This window comes from Sesamum indicum, linkage group LG7 (assembly GCF_026168435.1).
Source record: "Sesamum indicum cultivar Baizhima isolate 11 linkage group LG7, ASM2616843v1, whole genome shotgun sequence".
Taxonomy (NCBI): domain Eukaryota; kingdom Viridiplantae; phylum Streptophyta; class Magnoliopsida; order Lamiales; family Pedaliaceae; genus Sesamum; species Sesamum indicum.
The window spans coordinates 3,767,902-3,778,219 of NC_142663.1; the positions used below are offsets into that span (position 1 = coordinate 3,767,902).

A 10,318-nucleotide genomic window follows, 5' to 3' on the forward strand; every position below is an offset into this window, starting at 1 on the left:
AAGCCCACCACTCTCAAGTGAAATTTTGAAAAATCATTTTCTAGTGGGTTTGGGATCCACAAGCACAATCTAGCATGCCCCACTTTTACGATTCACATGAAAAAAGGCTTATAGGAGGTATCTAATACCATTCTCATTCAATAAGATTCCCAAGATGTTGTGTCTCACCTCTTCACATGATTGTGAGGACTCCAAGCGGATCATGCTACTCGGTATTAGACCAATCCATCAACCAAATCACACCTCAACTATCGGCCCCCACGACTCGTGAGACAAGAAAACAGTGAACGTGTTCCTTTGTTCACAACAATAGTGCAGCTTACCTCCATTCCAAATGTGCCACGACTCGTGAGACTACATTGGATAGCAGTAGCTTCCTCATCACATTGTTATGAAAAAAGTCTGGACAGATCGAAACCATTTAGATCCAAGTCCATTACGGGCCTAATATTTACTTAGTGTTAAACTCAACCCATCAACCAAATCACACCTCAATTGTCACCACCCTGACTCGTGAGACAGGGAAAAATTGAGAATGTTCCTTTGTTCACAATAATGGTACTGCTTGCCTCTGTTCCAAATGTGTCATAACTCATTTGACAACATTTGGGTAGCGGCAGCTTTCTCACCACATTATTGTGGATGAAAAGTTTAGACAAGTTAAAAATATTTTGATCTAAGTCCATTGTGGGCCTGACACTTTACTTCGTGCAACCAAGTGAGAGTTTGATTATGTATTGACTGAGACCTCATCACATTAGGATTTTGCATGCATAAATATCAAATATTTAAAAGCATTAAAAATAAATGCGTTGAATACAAATAAACCTAGCATATCCCTGTTGGATGACTACGAGCCCTACCTATGCTACCCATTGAGCCCGTAGTGGATCTATGGTCTGTCTAGGATGCCCTATACTATTACAAAGTTTATTTACCCATTATCCTTGTAATCTCTTTTGGATCTCCCCATGTTTCTGCCTTGGGCCTCCGTCCATCGTGTGACTTCTTCTCCGTGGGCTTTCTTTGTGACGTCCCAAATATTATAATACATAATTGTAGGATTAATTGATAAATTTTTGTGAAATATAGTTAATTAGCCACTAAATTATGGGTCATAATGGAATATAATAACACTTGAATGAATTAAATTGGAGTTCGTTATAATATTTTGGGACAATTTTTATTAATTAAGAAAATTAGGAAGGACGTAAATGGTATTTAGAGAAAAGTTTAATTAAATAAATAAAATAATAAAATAATAATAATAATAATAATAATATATAAAATATATATTACTAATAATATACATGTGTAAATAACATAGGTATATATATATATATATATAAAAGCCAAAAAGAAAAAAAAAAAAGGAAGAAAGGAAGGAAAAAGGTTTGGGGGTGGGCCCTCACCCACCGCCCCACCCCCTACATATATATATATATATATGTGTGAACCAAATACACAATCTCACAAATTGTAAAATCTGCAATTTTCCTTCTCTGTTCGACAATCCGCGGCGGGAGGTAAGTTTTTATTTTAATTTTTATTAATTTATATAATTATATTATTTAATTAGTTCATTTATTAAATGTTGATTATATTAAGCGATGTACCATTTAATCGGAATATTTTACGGGTTTGGCTATTTAAAATAGTGTATAATTAAATATAGAATCGGGTATAAAAAGGATGTCGTTGGTTAATTAGATTATTAAATTCGTTAGATTTGAATATTGCTATAGCCAATTTATATAATTCTATCGGAATTGTTAACTAAATATGCAATTCTACGTATTGTTATTTAATTAAATTATATAATAGCGAGAAATTGATGAGAAATCCGTAGAAATATTCTGAAAATTATAATTTAATAAATGGTATGCTAATAAAGAGGAAAAACGAAGATTTGTACTTCGATAGAAGTGAAATATTAAAGAATTATTAGAAATTGTACAAATAATATTTAATATTATATTTAAAAGAAATTACGATATTCTCGATATATTAATGGTGTGTGGTATAACTCATTATAGGATTGGGGTGAGGTGAAAGGACTGACAATTAGCGATTGAGTAGAAAGAAACGTTGTGAGGTTGAGGTAAGTAAATAATTAGTATTATCTATATATGTTCTTTTTATTTGTGGTATTACTATTATATGACTTTGTGGTTCATGCTGATATTGTTTTATCTGAAAATATATGCGTGGTGAATGATTTGAATTGATTGATGGCATTGTGTACGTGGAATGAGAAAATATGTTGAATATCATGTTTGTTGTATGTTGTGTTGTGGGTGTCTGAAAATGAGAATATAATGATATATTGTTTTACGTTACTAGTTGCTTACAAGAATGGTGATATGTGGAAATGAGGGAGTAGTGGAAATTGAATATAATTGTGGCGTGAATACCCCTTGATGTGTTGAAAAGCCTATAAGGCAAAATGAAATGAAAAGAGCTTTGATGCGATATGAGAAAGAAATGAAATGAAAAGAGCTTTGATGCGATATGAAAAAGATGTGATGTGAAAAGAGCTATGATGCGAAATAAAAGAGCTATGATGCGAATTGAAAGAGCTATGATGCGAAATGAGATTGATGAGCCGGCTGTCAAGGGGATTCACTTAAATTTATATAACGGTGAGATTGAGTTGACGGGAAAAACACGATATCACCTTCTGGTAAGCAAACTAGGAAAAAGGAAGTTTAATTGATTATTTTATTGTGAGATAGCTATGTGGTGTACTACAATTGATTATGTTGGAGTTAAATTGACTGTAACCCATGCATGTTGCCTACTTGTCTTGTTTGGGCTGTGTTTGATATACATATATAGATAGGGCTGATTATTTACTTACTGAGTGGCAAGCTCATCCCTCTGTTGATATTTTCTTTCAGGAGTAGACTTTGAGGTGTCTGACTGTTGAAGAATAGGTCTACGCACTATACTCAGGCAGGTCGGGCCAGTATGTTGTTTTCTCCTCTTTTCAGCTAGAGTACAAATCTTATTTTGTTTGTACAAAGAGAACATAGACGTAGCGATCAACTGTGGTGGATCACCTGGGGTGTTTGATTTGTATATATGTGATGTTGTGGGTTGACTATGTCGTTATGACGTTGTGATTACGTATGCATATTGATTAGATGATTATGTGCATTTATATATATAAACACAGGAATTACTATAAGTATGACGTTTAGGGTAGATATAGCTCTTGTAGCAAAGGGGGTGCTACATTCTTTAATTTCAAAATATTAAACCTCACCAAAATCCTATATATTCTCATTACACTCGAGAAGAAACCCTGATCAAAAGTCAGGGAGAAGTACATTAGTAGGGAGAAAAAACAAGTCTTATTACTTCAAAGCATAAAACGAGATATGAGAAGGTATAAAAATAACAAAGAAGCAAGCAGTCCCCACCCAACAGAAAATTTAAAAAAAAAATCCATATGCATCCAATGCACAAAATGTACCAATTAATTAAGCAATTTAATTTTATAAAAAATCTAATTTAATCCAAAAATTAAATTAGCAGAATTAATTATTTTAGAAAATATGAAAAATCTAGAAAATCTAATTTTCTTAAAAAATGGCGAAAAAATGGCCCAATCGTTCTGCCATCAGCATGCAGCACGCATACACGATCGTGTAGGCGCTGCTCGCAGAGCGCCCACCTGCGTCCAGGCCTGCGCACGCGCTGACCAGACTGCACGCGGCTCTCGCCTGTGCGTGTTCGACCACGTGCACACTACTCAACACCGGCGGCAGCATGCTGCTACAACAGTTTTTTTTAATATTAGTTGTGCAAATTATACTTTAATAAATATCCATGTATTTATAGAAAGTTCAATTTCTTAAATACACCAGCTGTCCAAAAATAATTGCAAAATTTAAACAATTTAATTCTAACATATAATCATCAAAATTAAAGCAATAAAATCATGCTTTAAAACCCAGTAAACATGTTCTTCATAGTCATCAAATAAAGAACACATATAAATCTATAGTTATACATCAAATCGAGCTTTGATACCACTTAAAAGAGGCTGACCAGCCCAAGAACGGGAGAGCGGAGTCACGGGGAAAAAATAAAAAAAATATAGTTAAAAATATTCTACGACCATCCAAGGAGTGTACCCTTAGTGTCCCGGGCATTAGATGTAGTATATGGACTTAAGAATAACATAAAATAACAAAATTCAAACATACAAAGGCTATAGATAAATCTAATGAAAGAGATATGGTATTTAAAAAAATAAAACTTTACCTCATTTATTTTCTAACCGGCACTCGTTGCGTCCCTTTGTTCACCCTATGCTCCAACGTAGGAGGCCTCTAGAAATTATTCACACCGCACCATAGCAAGGAGGTTTTGATCTCTTTGCTAGAAGAAATCAAAACTAATTGGAGGATGACGAAAAAGAATTATACTATTAATTAGGGTATTCTCTTCATCAAAAATTCTCTACAACTCTACTCTTGATCCTACATCAAGGAGAGTTGGAGAATTATTGGGATGAGAGGGTGAGAAAGAGGGAGAGGCTGAGAGCTTCTATTGGAGGAGACTTGGAGTGTGTGTTCTCTACACTTTTCACTACGTGTTCTTATCATGTGAATAATTATGATAACATACATATGTATACTTTGTATGGGAATGTGGAAATGTGTCTAGATACATTCTACCTATGTACAATGTAACCTCCTTCATATATGGTATGATCCAATCATTCTATATAAGAAGGGCTTTGAACATGGTTAAATCTACACTTTTCAAAAGTGCAATTTTGACCAACCCTCCTTCCAACAATAGAAATAAACTCTATTGCTAGTAGGCATTAATTTAGTGAACTAGGTTTCATTTTAATCAAATTAAAATAAATTCAAAACCCGATGAATTTAATTAAATTCAATTTAATAAAATTTTACTAAATTAAGCCCAATGTCATTTAATTCAATTAAAGACATGAGCCCAATTCTCTTTAATTAACAAATCCAATTTATTAATTAAGACAAGCTTAATTAAATTAATCCAATTACTTTATTTTTTGGGCTATCCATCCAATGGATCATCCCACATGTAAATAATCCAACTATTTACATTTTTTGCAATTAATTTCTAGTCCTTCCATGGTGATTTGTGTGTGACTCATTACTTTCACATTTGAGCTAAACTTGGGCTAGTATCCAACACTACAAACTAATTAAATCCAATTTAGTTAATCGTTCTTGATCAACCATTGAACAAGAAGCCTGCTACCAAGAGTCTCGTCTAGCACTGGTCCATGGCACTAAAGACTAGGAGAATATCCATGTGAACACTTAGACTCCCCGATTCCGTACATGTACAGTCTTTCCGTTTATTGTCTCCCAACCTTAGCCTAGGGCATGGATGGTCAGTTCCCATCATGTACTAGGCAACTATACTTTAATACTAGATACTGCATTTCTCATAATTTCTTGATATAGGAAACCATTTCCTATTCGATCAACCACTATAGCTACAGAGTTTGTGAGGTTTAAACGCATCTTCAAGTGCATAGAACATACTGCTATCACAAACCAAAAAGGGACAAATCTTCTTCTTAGAACCCACCGTCCTCGCTATACATTCCAACTACACTAGACAAAGCTTATAGTGATCATGTCTGTGATACAATCACCTCTCGCACATACCCAAGATACAATCATCATGCGCACGTGACTGCCATGGTTCCTCAAGTTTGAGGACTACTCCAGTACTATCGAAGTCGGTTACTTAAGTCATACCGACCAAACATCCAAGGTTTTCATATGACGATCCCCGTAAGTCAATTCAGTCAGTTGACCACCTTGTCAACTAACCCACTGAAATTGCATAGACGTCCAACGTCCGTCGCTGATGAAACACGGCACTCATCCAATGAATTCAATACTCAGTGCAAGTCTCAATAGGATTCTCGAAGCCCAGTTTCGAGATCCTCAACTCGAAACGTTTTAGACAAATCCTCAGAAGTTGATTTCATAGACACCACTCAATGCGCAACCCAACTACATGAGTTATCTAAATGGTGTGTAGGCATCAGTTGTGATGTTAAACCTATGCTTAACAGAATTAGTAAGCACAACAGACACATTCACCAAAGATGAATATTTACCATATTCATCAAAGCAATATTACTATCTTTTCAATAATTCCCTAAGCTACCAATCCAATTAGCTTTCTTCAAAAAAATCCTAAGATTATTGAAGGACTAACCCTACAAAATAAAGGTTAGCACTCTAAAGTAATGGATTAGAGAAGAAATAAATGGAAAATTTGAAATAAAGTGTGAATAATGGTCAGCTTTAATTAGGAATGATGAATATTCGTTTGTAGTGTAGATTATAAGCTTTGAATAGCTTAAAACCTAAGAGTGAATAGTGTAAGAAAATAAGAATTGAGAATAAGAATGATGTTACCATAAGCCTGCACAAGGCCTCTATTTATAATCTTGTACAGAGTTGGATACAAGGTCAATTGCTAAGTTCCATACGCCATTAGAAAGTTATTTGAGTTGGTTGTCATCTACAACAAACCATTGGTGATTTGAATCAGTATTTGATGAGATACATGAGTTGGACTAAAATCCTGCCAAATCTATCTACAATTTTGGGAATTAGTTATCTATGAGTTTGGCCCAATAATTTTAAGGGAGAAAGATCAATTTGGTCCTTTAAGTTTTCATACGATTAATTTTTGTACTTTAAGTTTGCGCATTTTTAATTTAATTCGATAAATTTCAAAATGACTTAAATCGGGACCACAGACAGATTTTTGGACATTTTTACCCTCGAACAGTTTTAAAAGAGCTATTTTAGTCCATTTACACCAAAATTCTATTTTTTCTCCCATGCTCGACTAGAATGGTATCAGAGCCTAGGTTTATTGAAGAAATATATAATTATATTATATTTCGATATTATTTATCCACTAATGGAGGAGACTCTTTAAGAAAAATGGAACCGAACAAAAGTTCGAGTTACTTTGAAAACAAGGAATATTTCCAGACTCTCGAAATACAAAGAAGAGAATTTCTCATGGAAATTCTTGACAAGTGTTTTAACGGTCCCAAGAGGATTGATCCAAGACTTCTCAAGCCGGAAGAGGAAAAAGAATGGTTGAGAAATTTTGAAGTTCGACAAGTGCTATCAGGGAATGCAGTGAGGCGTCGACACTCCACTAAAGTCCATAGTAGAATCCCAGCCAGGAGAAGCGGAACGGGTAAATTTCTACATAATTTCAGTTCTAAAAATTATGACTGATTGGAAGGAACTCGAGCCGGAAACATCAAAGATCTCTCAAGATCTGAGGCAGATCCAAAAGACGGTTAAGACTAAGGGCATAGGTTAATCCAGATACCTATGAAAATAGAATCGTTGAGCCAAAAGGTGGACAAGGTCCTTAAGATCCTACCCGATCCACACAAGGGTCTTACGGATCTGAAGAGAAATCAACGAGAGAGCCCTGAGACATCTAGATCTAGACAGGAGCGAATCAGGGACACCCTTGGAACAGTACCTCTTCTACACCAGAAGGGGAAGGCCACGGAGATTCCAAAGCCGAAGTCAAGAGAAGATCTGATTATTGCTTCTATTAGATCTATAAAATAATGGAAGTAAAAAGAGTGGATCTATCAGATCTATAAGAATTGGTGGAATCCTTTTCCCAACTCGGGATCGTGGATTTAGTCAATATCCAAACAAATGAGATCACTCCAGCACTACCACCGCCGGAGGGAAGTACATGTTCTAATGATCCTCCACAGGATCAACCAATGAGAAAAAGTGCAGATTTCCACACTAATGCCACCCCAACGTTTGTGGGGACCAGGCTAAAGGAAAATCTAGGAAGAAATCCAAAAAGAGTGTTGGAGAATACACCTTGGGCGAGGACCATGTTCCAGCTCTTACATCCATATGGCGCTATACTGAACTTGGATATTATCGATTTCTGAAATACCGAGAAATTGATAGACGAATGGGTTGCAACAATCAAGATAGCAGCAACTACCCTAGAGCTCGACAAAGAAAACTTCATAAAGCTTGTGGAGTTGAGCTTGGAGGGATCTGTGAAGATCGAATGGGATAATACCCCAGAAGATACCAAGGCCAGCATCCTTGCTAGAGACTCGAAAGGCGCGATAGCGGACCAGCTAGGTAGACTTATCAAGATACACTTTATACTTCGAAGAAAGTAGAGCAGAAAAGGCTAGAGAATATGCACAGGCTCTCTTCAGCCTTGAACTAAGGAGTATTTGCGCAGTAGATGAATACATCTATTGGTTTCGCAAGTATTTCTTCTAGAGTGGAGTAGCAATGGAAGTAGCAGCTCAAATGTTCTTCGCAAAGATATGCAGTCCATGGAGGGAAATGTTTATCCAGTCATACAAAGTACCTGAAGGACAGCTAGATTCAGTGGCGCGAAGAATGTCTTTCCTTAAAGATAAACTGAAGGATTGGTGTTATCAAGCATCCATTCAAAAGAATATGAAAAGACTGAGAGGTAAAATCAAACGAACCCCTCTCTGTTGTGATAACAATGATTTTTCGACTATGATAGGAGAATCAATCGAGCCGAGGAAAAGGAGGAAGCAAAATAGTGACTCCTTCCCCAGGAGTTTTAGAAAAACCTTTTCTCGACGGAGATCATGGTGGTCCAAGTCCAAAGCCAGAACATACAAATCGGGATAGAGAATAGGACCGACAAGGGCTTCATCCCAAGGATCCAGACGAAGAGATGCAAGATCCACAGGAAGAACCCCTACAAGAAGAACTTTCAGATGGGCTCATACCCGAGCCAATAAAAGTTTCAAAGACTGCAATTGCTGGACTTGCGGAGCAAAAGGACATATATTTTCCGATTGCCCGCAGAAACATGGTGAATTGAGAAAATTTGAAGCCACGGATGATATCTTAGATGCTGTTTACTATGGCGATTTGGTACCTATCTACCAATTCGAAGATCTTCCTTCATACGGAAGTGTCTATGAGGAGGAAATAGAGACTGATTTGGATGGATATTCAATCGATTCAGAAAAATTACAACAAGGGAGATAGGCTTCAAACTTCCGAAAGCCTATCAGGAGTCTTTTCCAGAATGACGGTGTCAAACAAAATCATGGAAAGAATCATGCGACAAGATTCCAACTTCAGCCCATACGATGGATTTAGGATTGGAGGGATTGGAAAAGTTCTGAACCAGATAGGACTGAACCAAAGGAACAATCACATAATCTACAAAGTAAGTTCAGGTGAGTTTGCTACACCCATGGAACTTACTGGTAATGTGATGGAGATGCAATTGATTCCGAAAGAAGAAATTCTTGAAGAATTAAGTAAGCTTAGAGAAGAAGTAGCTATTACTATGAAATGGATCCACATAGGAAATATTGAAGTAGTAATAAAAGCAACTTTTAAGGAAGGAATTGATTCAGAAATACATTTATCGATAATGGATGGAAGAATCAATAACTTGAGATATGGTCGTCTTGGAACAATGATAGGAATTTTGTATGCAGGAACACTGATGTTTGACATTCATCCTAGGATTGCATACAACCTAGCAGACCAATATTTTAGTAGAGTCTTAACCCTTCATCAAGATTTCAAAAGAAAAGATCTAATGAAAGAAGGTAATAGACCATATTCTATAACTTATAGAATAGTTTATGCCCTTTCCAATACGTATCATTCAAATTTATTTCTTAAAAAAGAGTATATTGAGATTGCTAGAATTTTCAAAGAATTCGCCAAGGTAATGACACCAGATCCTATTACGATACTTAGAATAGGTGGTGTTGATATTGTTATAAAAGATTACCCAGTTTTAGATCGAACACTTAGCTCTATGACTGAGTTTAGTAGTCGGATGTCCTTTTCGGAAGATAGACTTACAGGCTACAGAGGTAAGGATAAAGAGTTATTAAAAGCTTTAACTCCTCAAGAAATTAGGGTAGATAACGTAAAACTTACATACCCTGAAGGATGGAAAGAAATACAAGTTATATTTGACATCGCTAAGAAAGAAAATTTTTTCCCTTGTGATGACTTATACCATTTTCAGCAACCTGTTGTTGGAAAATATGAGGGCATGCTAGAAATAGCATACCATGAAATTTTAGTTGCAGGTGTTGCGGGGCGAGAAAACGGGAGTATGACTTTAGGGTTAAGTTTCCTCGAAAATCATAAATCATAGGGAAGAAAAGGTAACGGAATGGAATTCAGTCTTGATGGTGTTACCATAAGGGTTGAATGACGAGTCCCTTTTCTATATACATATCTATTGGTATGTTGTA

The 10,318-nt window shown here is 35.9% G+C and overlaps 1 long non-coding RNA gene across 1 annotated transcript; it reads left to right on the forward strand.

Moving 5' to 3' along the window:
• The first annotated feature begins 1,471 nt into the window (after positions 1 to 1,471).
• Positions 1,472 to 3,153, forward strand: LOC148787477 (uncharacterized). Its single transcript, XR_016066463.1, has 3 exons — positions 1,472 to 1,526; positions 2,037 to 2,101; positions 2,901 to 3,153. It is a non-coding gene; the product is annotated as an uncharacterized LOC148787477 (long non-coding RNA).
• The last annotated feature ends 7,165 nt before the right edge of the window (positions 3,154 to 10,318 follow it).